Source organism: Epargyreus clarus, unplaced genomic scaffold, assembly GCF_041222505.1.
Source record: "Epargyreus clarus isolate Ecla_fem2 unplaced genomic scaffold, WU_Ecla_fem_2.2 ptg000032l, whole genome shotgun sequence".
Taxonomy (NCBI): domain Eukaryota; kingdom Metazoa; phylum Arthropoda; class Insecta; order Lepidoptera; family Hesperiidae; genus Epargyreus; species Epargyreus clarus.
The window spans coordinates 4,113,977-4,125,082 of record NW_027332237.1 but is presented as its reverse complement, the minus strand read 5'-3'; the positions used below and the strand labels follow the sequence as shown (position 1 = coordinate 4,125,082).

The following is an 11,106-nucleotide window of genomic DNA, read 5'->3' as shown; positions in this document are numbered from 1 at the left end:
GTGTGTGTGTGCATGTGTGTGCATGTGTGTGCGTGTGTGTGCATGTGTGTGCGTACGCGCATGTGTGGGTGTTTGTGTGAGTACGTGTGTTTATGTGTAAGTCACACATTTTATGAGCGTTGCATGAGTATGTGTATTCAACGTGTATTTCAAATTCAATTAATAAGTTTAACATTTAGTTCAGTATATTCCTAGTATTAATTTTAATTAGAGAAATGATACTATCTAGGAGCACTGATAAATATGAAATAAAAACATTTTACTTAAAGTTTTTTTTTTTTTATAATAAAAGAGTAGCAGACGAGCATGCAGTCCACCTGATGGTAAATGGCTACTGCCGCTCATGGACATCTGTAATCAACCCCAGATAGGATTAGATATTCCTACCTGAGGTCGGCCACAGATGCGCCGCTACCCCTGAGGACTAAGCTGGAACGCCTCGGAAAAGTCTGTCTCCCTTACCACACCCTTCAAACCGGAACACAGCAGCGCCTAACACTACTGTTATTAGGTAGAAATAGGTGTGGCGGTGATGCCGCCGGAGTCAAACCACAAAGGGTTCTACCACCTTCCAAGTCTTATAGTAGTCACTGTCGTAGTAGTATTTACAGAAATCTTACAGCATTGGAGTAATTTCCTTAACGTAATGGCTATTCTAAACATAAAGGTTTAGTTTCGAAGTCAGATCGTGCCCGTAATTGAATTGTACTCCAGACTTCCTCACTCCAAACTTCCCATAACTATTAAGGGTTGTTTGTGAGTTAAATTAAGCTACTCTTAAGTAAACTAGTGATGGTTTTCTTCACTTACAGCCTTATTAATATAAAGATAAAAACTTTAGAATCCAGAGCAGAAAAAATATGTAATTTAAACGGGAAATGTAGGTACTCTTGTCCTTGAAACGAATTCTGACAAGTTCGTTTAATGAAGTATATAATTTTTTTTACCTAACTCTCCCGGATATTTAGAAAGACGCAAGCAGTGATACTGCCATGGCTAAAAAATCTCTTAATTTCTCGGATTTTCAAGTTATTTGCTTATTAGAAGTTAATTCTCACATGATTAGACAATGTAAGAACAAAATTAGAAAAAAACCGCCTGACGGTTCTAAAAAAAGAAGAATTCTAAGAATTCTAAAAAAGTTCTCAAGATAACGTGTGATCTACAAATTCTCACTTGGCCAACATGGTGTACTGTATCCTAATGGGATATTAGGCTACAGTGCACCATGTCACTCTGAAAGACCCGTGTCCAACGAGACAGTAATGCGTTATAGCTAAACAAGATACGAAAAACCACATAATAAATTAAAACAAAACTTCCACGTATAAAATAGATTCCAATGCAACATTTCTAACCATATTGCGCGGAACGCTGCCCAGCTGTCACAATATCTAGACTTGCAATAACTCACGCCGCCACATAAATCACAATACACTTTGTATGGGATGACGCCTATTTATTATTTTGAAAGTCTCTCGTTTCATAGTTGCTCACTAGCTCTGATAGAGATATACTTAAAAAAGATATAAATTGTTAATAGATTTGTATTTTGTATGTAACTTTGGAATTGCAACAAAATGAAATTATCGAAGGCAATTATGAATTCAAAGTATTATTTTCAAAGTAGTACTTATTTTCGATTAATAAAAGACTAAACAAATTGTGACAATAAAAAATCAAAACTATAAGGTTATTCCTAAACGCTACCTGGCTATGGAAATTTATTATACCATAGAAAACCAAGTCAGTCTATCAAAGAAAATAATAATTTTGTAAAACTTTTTAAAAATATTGAATTTTATAATGCATTGCACTTACCCCTCTCACTAACAGGACACCCGTAAGGGACAATATAGTTGACGACGACTTGTAAAAGATATAAGAAAGCGTAGTAAAAATAGCTCCAGCTAAACAACTTACGAAAAACCACATAATAAATTAAAACACAGCTTCCACGTACAAAACAGATTCCAATGCAACATTTCTAACCATATTGCGCGGAACGCTGCCCAGCTGTCACAATATCTAGACTTGCAATAACTCACGCCGCCACATAAATCACAATACACTTTGTATGGGATGACGCCTATTTATTATTTTGAAAGTCTCCCATCTGATAGTTGCTTACGCTTTGATAAATATATACTACTTATATAGACAATACTGTAAAAAAATATTGAAAGTAACAATAATAAGGCAGTGATAGCCTAGTGGTTAAGAAACTCGGCCGCTCGATCGAGGGGTCCAAGGTTCAAATCCCAGACGCACCTCTGATTTTTCAAAGTTATGTGCGTATTAGAAATTAATTATCACTTGCTAAACGGTAAAGAAAAACATCGTGAGGAAATATGCATACCTATCTCAGGTATGCATAGTTATAAAAAAATCTCAAAACTATGTGAAGTCTAGCAATACTGAACACATCATCGTATCGTATTAATGCATTTTATCAAAACTTGTGGATATTTTAGGTCACTTGGCTAACAGTACAGGGTACAACTTCGATTACTAGATTTGAGACATTAAAATCAAGCTAAGTAAAACCGTTAAAAATACAACGTTATTTTCAAAGGCACAGTCTCCTTACAGTAAACTAAGTCATCGATTCCAAATTGATACACAATTGAAAACTTTTATTCCTTTGAAAGGAAGGCAAATATTCCTCTAGTTACCGAGTTCCGAAGCGACATCATTATTCAAATACCCAGTAACTTGTTACATACAGACGCGTGTATCGCGCGTGACTGTACTTCTGGGAACTTGCGAAGTCTGGATCTAAAGGTTGAAACTGATTTACTCGATACATTTTGCCTGTAAACATCTTCGGTATTGAATAAATGATGAATATTTATCTATTACGGTCATTATAGGTAAATAATCTATCTACCTATTTTTTATCTACCAAATATCGACAATCGATTTGATTGAGTATCGCCCATTATCAATAAACAATCAATCCAATGTTGTGTCAATCAAAGATCGACGTTTAAGGAATCCTTTTTTCATACCATAAATGTTGAATTTTGATCTTTAATGTATACTATTTGTATAGATATTAATAATAGACTAATATTAATAGAAATCAAATGTCGATATTTGGTCTAACATTGGATAGATTGATTCTTAATAATGAGCATAAATCAATTACTCTATTATTAGAGATTTCCATTTCAATTCTTTTTTAATATAGCATCAGTAAGTATTATCACCATCAATTGTGTATGTGACTATCGATGTGTAATTACTGATTTCCGAAGTGATATCATTATTCAAATTCCCAGTAGCTTGTTATGTAGGGAACTGTGTTTCACAGGTGACTATACTTCTAGGAACTCCGAAGCCTGAAACTGAATAGCTATCGATATGTTTTCTCTATTTATCTAAGTCTTCGTTATCACATAATATGAGAATTATTTATTTAATAACAAAATCACAGACTAAAGCAGCCATAGCCTAGTCGTTGTATGCCTCTCGATCAGGGAATCAAGGTTCAATTCCTATTCTGATTTTTTGAAGTAATGTGCGAATTAGAAATTAATTTTTCACTTGCTTAAACGGTTAAGGAAAACATCATACGGAAATATGCATACCTAAGAGATCTTAAAAAAAGTTTCAAAGGAATGTGAAGTCTACCAATTCTTACTTGACCAGCGCGGTGGACTACGGCCTAATCCTTCTCATTCTAAGAGGAGACCCGTGCCCAGCAGTGGGCACGGGTCCGGGCACTGTTTTGTGTACGACTTATTTCCTTCTCCATATGCGTATGTGGTTATGTATATTTGTGTATGTGTATGCGTGGTTCTGATTATGGGATAAGTTTATCGACAAACGAATAACTTCGTAAGAAGACGCTGTTGCTTTTGAATTGTATCCTTTTTAGACCAATATGATAAATTTCATAATCACCTAAAGATGACTTCAATTCTACTATATAAAACGTTGTTATTACATTTTCTTCCACTTTCTTGTAGTTCTCAATAGGTAAGTGAATGAACAAATATTATAATGTTTACTGGTTACTTTACCAACATTTACCAATTTAATAACCAACCTTTCGAGTGTTTTGCCTATCAAAATTCGACATTTGACATTTTTTTTAATTCTATAATTGTCATTTTTCGATTACTGGTTGAATAGATCGTTTATTAATAACGGATTATATACAAGCTAGTAACTGTAGATAGCAATTCGCTACACAACATCGCACGCACAATTTGACAAAACGAACAAGCAAGGGACAAAATTAGAAATAACTGTGTTTGTCCCTTAACATATGCGACACAAAGACGCCGCCCTAATATCCCTAAGTAAATCTCCTTATTTTAAAAGGACCCTTCCGAATATTGGTCGTAGGGAGTTTTCATAACATTGGTTAATTACACGACATTACAATGGTACGCGTGCTTTTCAAAAGGGTAAAGTGCGAAAATAATTTTAACTGAGAGTTCCGTACAAAAAATATTTAAGAGTAATCGAAGCTTATTGAAAAACCTGTTATTAATCTATTTATCCTCCTATTCTCTCTCCTCTATTATCCTATTATGAATCTATTTATCCTCCTATTCTCTCTCCTCTATTATCCTATTATGAAACTATTTATCCTCCTTCAACCTATTCTACCTTTCAAATCAACAAAAAATATTACAAAAAATGTAGGTAATAATTTTATCACATCAGAAAATTACAAGCATTACACAACAAACAGAATAATGGGATTTTTTTTATATTGCTAAATAGTTTTAACGAGGTCTACCACTACTTCAGTCCTTTAAAGAATCCTTTTTTTGGGTGATAGATACACGGTGGATTATTGGTCGATTCCCTTGTAATTCTAATGCAGATGCTTCCTGATTAGTCGACACAGATGATAATATACTCTTAGAATCAAATATTACACCAAAAATATCATTTCTTTTGTCGGCTACAAAACTTATTTCAAAGGAAAGTTTACGTATTAAAAAATCACAAAGCGGAACCCTAAAACCCTCGATGTCACAGATGCCATCGAAAGCCCCTTAGCAAGGGGAGACCCCCTAAAATCACAAGGCACTCAACATTCCATGTATTATTTGCTCTGAAGCTTCAATTAATTGGAATATAGCTTTGATGTTACATACAATATGTACATGAACACTGCCTATTATAAAAATTACGTGTTCCTTTAAATATTTGTGACTAGCTTTTCCTGCTCATCTTTAAACATAATTAATGATAAATCTCATTTTTTATATAATATAGGAGTAGCAGACGAGCATGCAGTCCACCTGATGTTAAGTGGCTACTGCCGCCCATGGACTTCCGTAATCAACCCCAGATAGGATTGGATATTCCTGCCTAAGGTCGGCCACAGATGCGCCGCTACCCCTGAGGACTAAGCTGGAACGCCTCTAAAAAGTATGTCTCCCTTACCACACCCGTCAAAACGGAACACAGCAGCGCTTAACACTGCCGTTATAAGGCAGAAATAGATGTGGTACAACTACTTTCTTGTTAAATTTCTTTTACCGAAAATACGTAACATATAAACCAAACCTTCGCTGAACAAGACAATAATAGCAGTAAGCTGTAACAGAGATACATACCAAAGTGGATGAAAATGTCGGAATTTCAACCACGAGCGGTTTTAATATCGCATTAATACTGCATGTGTGCGGCGCATGTGAACGTAATGTAACGTTATATCACGTAAGCGAGAATATTGTAAATTTACAGGGAAATGCAATAATTATTTCAAGAACTGCGTTATGTAAAAAATGGTTTATATATATATTTTTTTATAATATAAGAGTTGCAAACGAGCATGCAGTCCATCTGATAGTAAGTGGCAACTGCCGCCCATGGACAACTGTAATCAACTCCAGGTAGGGGGCTAGCTGACTTCATCCCACTAATATCTACAATTTGCTATTGCGACGCGACTCGTTTCTATATTAGGAGCGGACTAGCAGTTTGGCGCGGGCTCTACGCTGGGTTTTAGTACACCTAACTAATATTATAAAGATTTACAACGAATAATCCTGTAATTATGAAAAAGTGCCGGAAGCCTATACGAGATAAAACATTATGTAATTTTAATGAAATTGAATGAAAATTTGGGAATTTCACGCGCAAAACGGTTTAATCTCACATAAATAATGCCTAGCATGTTTGCGGTACGGAACACGATGTAATGTAATAATTACAATGTGAAATGAACAAGAATCTGTATTACAGATTAACGATGTAATAATAACGAGTTTAGGCATAAACTATAAAACGTATCTACTGCATGCATATGTTTTTATAATATAAGAGTAGCAGACAAGCACGCACTAGCAAGTAGTTGGTGGCTACTGCCGCCTATGGAGATCTGTAATCAACCACAGATTCCTGAGTTTGGCCACGGATGCACCGTTACTCCTAATCACATACCTATGTATGTCACATTCTATAGCAAGCCTTGCAACCCAAAAGGCTGCACGAATGTCACTCCGCACACGACACCTCATGTTCAAATCCGTTAAGCCGTTCGGCTGCAAAGCCTGCCAAAGTATGATACATACATACATATCAAATCAAATCAAATCAAATCATTTTTTTAAAATTCAAATTAGGTTCTTTACAGAGCACTTTTTGAATGTCAATAGAACTATCACCACTTCACAAGGTATTTCGTTATGGAGAAGAAGCGGTATAAGAAACTCCATAACACACATCTTTAAAAAAAAAAGGTTTTTACAATGACAAACTCAACGTAATGGTATATGTGGAGCTGGAGCTACTTCAGACCACACTGTTTTGTCGGTCAAATAATCGCTTAGTTTATAGTACGCTTTTTTACACAGCGTCTGTTTAATGACATATTTGAACTTTCTTCTGTGAGATTCAAAATGTGGTCGGGTATTTTATTGTAGTAGCGAATATAGTTGCCCATGAAAGATCTAGCCACCTTACATAGTCTATGTTTCGGAATTGCTAATTTATTTCTATTTCTGGTATTAAAGTTATGGTGGTTACTATTTTCTTTCAAACATATCAGTGTTTTTTCTAACATACATAATATTTTCATTGATGTATTGACTCTGTACCGTCAATATATTAATAGTGGGAAACAGTTCTCTCAGGGACTCACCACGTCGCAGACTATATATTGACCTTATTGCTCTTTTCTGAATAGTAAAGATAGAGTCTATGTCAGCAGCACTACCCCACAGTAGAATGACATAAGACATAATGTTGTGAAAGTAACTGAAGTAGACAAGCTTGGCAGTGGGGATGTCTGTTTATTGTCTAATTCTTCTGACTGCAAAAGCTGCAGTTCTAAGTCTGCTGGACAAAGCAGAGATGTGGGGACCCCACTGGAGTTTAGAATCAATGGTTATCCCCAAGAAAACAGTTTCATTGACAGACTGCAAAGTCGCACCATTTAGAGTGACATTCATCCCCGTACTCCTTACATTTGGTAGAATAAATTTAATACATTTGGTTTTATTAGAATTCAGGTGTAAGTTATTTGCATACAATCGAAAAACATTACCTTCCGCTTTCAGGTAAAGACGATACACCATTTATATTTATATTTATATTTAAGTACATTTTCAAGACCAATAAACATAAGTACATTAGAACATACAATACAATAAACATAGGTTTTTTGAAAATCATATTGTCACAAGACATTACCAAGTCTTGTCATTTCAGTTTACACAATCCAAAAGAGCTCTCGTCGCATTTATAAGCGAAACACTACTTTATCTCGTCATAACGGTAAGATATACCAGGATGCAGTGGCCAGTAAAGTCCAGTCGTCATTAAACATTAAGGATGGCGCCCACAACCATTGTTTGTACGCAAGTGCTGTACCTACTGTTTTTATTTATTTTCGAAACGCCTGGACTCGTAACGGTTTCGTTGTAATCCCGTTAAGGTGGATGTATTTGACCTTACTGTCATTAGGGATACGCTATATTTTAAGGTGCTTGTAAATTAGTAAAGTAGTTATTGCTTTTGAAAGAAGACATAATGTCAAAAGGAATTAATCTCTTAAAAGGTTGGAAGAAAGGTATCTAAGTTTTTTTTATAACAATATAGAAGACGAGCATACAGTCTACCTAATGCCTTACCCCGGATAACATTAGTTTTCTACATGACGTCGGTCACAAATACCCCTGAGGACTAAGCTGGAATGCCTCTAAAAACTATGTCTCCCTTACTACCAAACCAGAACACAACAGCGCTTGTCACTGCTGTTACTAGGCAGAAATAGGTAGAGTCGAATCACAGAGGTTCTACCACCTTCAAAGTGAGAAACTTTTCGAAGCGCGTTTCTTCTGCCCTGTATGAACCCTTACATTTCTACGAGCAAATCACATCACCTACACGGGAGTAACAGTGGGCACAGTCTGATTGTAGTTGACGCTAGAAATAGAAAAACTTCCTTCAAATCGTAACGAGGGCTCGCCCGAGATAGCCACTAATAACGGTCCTCGAAGCGTGATGTTTGACGCTTCATATTACTCTGGAAAGTCGATACTGTCTCATTTTTCGTGAGTTAAAAATTATTCGTGCGTTTGTAGTAAATACATTGTAATAATAATTCAAGGTAAAACACAATATCCAAGTGATTGCGCACTATGTAGATGCCCTAACAATCGTAGACATATTTTATTAAAGAAACATAGTTCATGATAAATTTGATTTAATTGTTATTATCATTTTATAATTGAAGTAAGTGTACATTTAGCTAACTTAATAGAATTTTAGTAAAAGTAATTCTTTTATTTCTTTGTTATGTTAATTTTAGGGTCATTTTAGGTTTTACAAGCTTATCTTGCGAGTCAAATTTTGAAACCAAAATTTAAACCCACAATTGATTTAGCCAAAATATTGTGTGGTTTGCAAGATTAGCTTTGTAACGTCATTCAAAATCCAATATGGCGGGTGGTGGGAATTAGTTCGGCAATATTTTCAAGCAGACAGATTGTATTTTTAAATCTCCAGTCAAAATTGTTTTTAACATTTTATTTTGGTTTCCAATAGTAGTGTAATAGTAGTATAATAGTAGTAATTTTTCAACACGTATTTATTTTGTTAAAATATTTCCAATAGTAGTGGTGAAACGAGGCTTGAATTCCACGCCCACGCCATCAAAACAGTAAACTGCGGGCCGCAGTACGAAACATTTGAAATCAGCGATTTTAAATCTTCGCTACGTGAGAATCTTTGTATGGGCTAACCCGTAACTGCTGACTATAGCTATTGGACTCAGCAATTGAATCTTTTTACTTTGTACCAGAAAACAACTACAGTTGCACTGCCTGCAGTCGCTGCAAATTGCGCTTCCTGTTTCTCCAACGAAATACACAGGTGAAATATTTAGAGTTCGAATAAAAAAAAATCTTTTGATCGGCAAGAGACTCCTTTGAAAAGCTTTTTGCTTTTTTTATTTAGGTCAGCCTTGTTAGTTAGTATGTGTGGGTCAAATTTTGGAACTAAATTTTAAATAAAAATTATCGACTTAGATTCTAATATGGCGGACGCCGTAAGATTGTGGACCAATATTTATTTATACACCCCCTAATACCGGTATCAAATTAAAGGTTTTCTGAGATGAACGCAAAAATAGCTTGTGTTTTTTTTTTGCTTTTTTAAGATTAATTTATTTATTGTCAAAATATTTCCAATAGTAGTGGTAAAACGAGGCTTGAATTCCACGCCCGCGCCATCAAAACAGTAAACTGCGGGCCGCAGTACGAAACACTTGAAATCGGCGATTTTAAATCTTCGCTACGTGAGAATCTTTGTATGGGCTAACCCGTAACTGCTGACTATAGCTATTGGACTCGGCTATTGAATCTTTTTACTTTGTATCAGAAAACAACTACAGTTCCACTGCCTGCAGTCGCTGCAAATTGCGCTTCCTGTTTGTCCAACGAAATTCACAGGTGAAATATTTTGAGTTCGAACGATACTTAGAGACTTTTTCTTTGTATAGGACAAAGAAAATGGAAAAAAAGAATTCTAATGATGAATAAATCCATATGGATATGGAGATTTATTTACGTAAAATGATAAAAAGGTAAATGAAATAGATAGGATAGACTATTTTCGATCTATGTCGAAAATATGTCGAGTTCTATGTCGAGATGGTATAAGAAAAAGTTTTGCCCTGGGTGAGGATCGAACTCACGACCTTAAGATTATGAGACTTACGCGCTGCCTACTGCGCCACCGAGGCCAGTGATGACTACCACAATAAATACAAATCTCTTCAACATATTTACAATTAATATGATAAAATGAAAATATAAAAATATATTGCCCCGGGTGAGGATCGAACTCACGACCTTAAGATTATGAGACTTACGCGCTGCCTACTGCGCCACCGAGGCCGATGATGACCATGTCGACAAATATTAATCCATCCAAAGTAAATAAAGACATCCACCAATGAAATATACTATTATCATATACTATTAAAATTATTATGTACAAAAATATCTAGTCTAGAGAGTAAATAAAAATATAGTTCAAAAAACTAAAAAACACGCTTTTATGATAAAATTAACTAAAAAGTAGAAAATCTAAATGAATCTAGGAATCAATTAAGGAACAGAAAATAGTATAATTGTGAAATAAATCTACAAAGTTTGAACGAAATCTGGCCGTTTAAAGTGGGTCAAAATCGCGCCCAAAGAAGTCGGTTACAAACATACAAACAAACATACAAACAAACATACAAACATACAGGTGAAGCTAATAAAAAGCGTGTAAAAATACGCCTAAATATTCGAAGCTAGCGATATCCGTTTTTAATAAGATTAACTGACTACTAAAAAGAGATTATCAAGTTTGGCCTCTAATTTCATTAACTTTAGCATAAATTAAATTGAACGTTGTTTGGAACTTTAATTCAATTACTTTATTCTATCTGTCTGTGTTTACTCTAAGCACTTAAAATTAATCAAAATTCATCGTCGAAATTGTATGGATGAATTTGAACCGTTCGTGTTCTACGTGACACACTGTTCAATGATTACTAATTATTTAGTTCTGCCCAATAACAACTTTAGCGCCGCTGTGTTTTGATTTGGAGGGAGAGGTTTGTTGAGGGAGACATACTTT

General features: G+C 35.1%; 2 non-coding genes across 2 annotated transcripts; both read right to left on the bottom strand.

Annotated features, from left to right (window-relative positions):
* Positions 1–10,146: 10,146 nt before the first annotated feature.
* TRNAM-CAU (transfer RNA methionine (anticodon CAU)) lies at positions 10,147–10,219 on the bottom strand. Its single transcript has one exon. It is a non-coding gene; the product is annotated as a tRNA-Met (tRNA).
* An 81-nt stretch (positions 10,220–10,300) lies between these two features.
* On the bottom strand, positions 10,301–10,373 carry TRNAM-CAU (transfer RNA methionine (anticodon CAU)). Its single transcript has one exon. It is a non-coding gene; the product is annotated as a tRNA-Met (tRNA).
* Between the last annotated feature and the right edge of the window lie 733 nt (positions 10,374–11,106).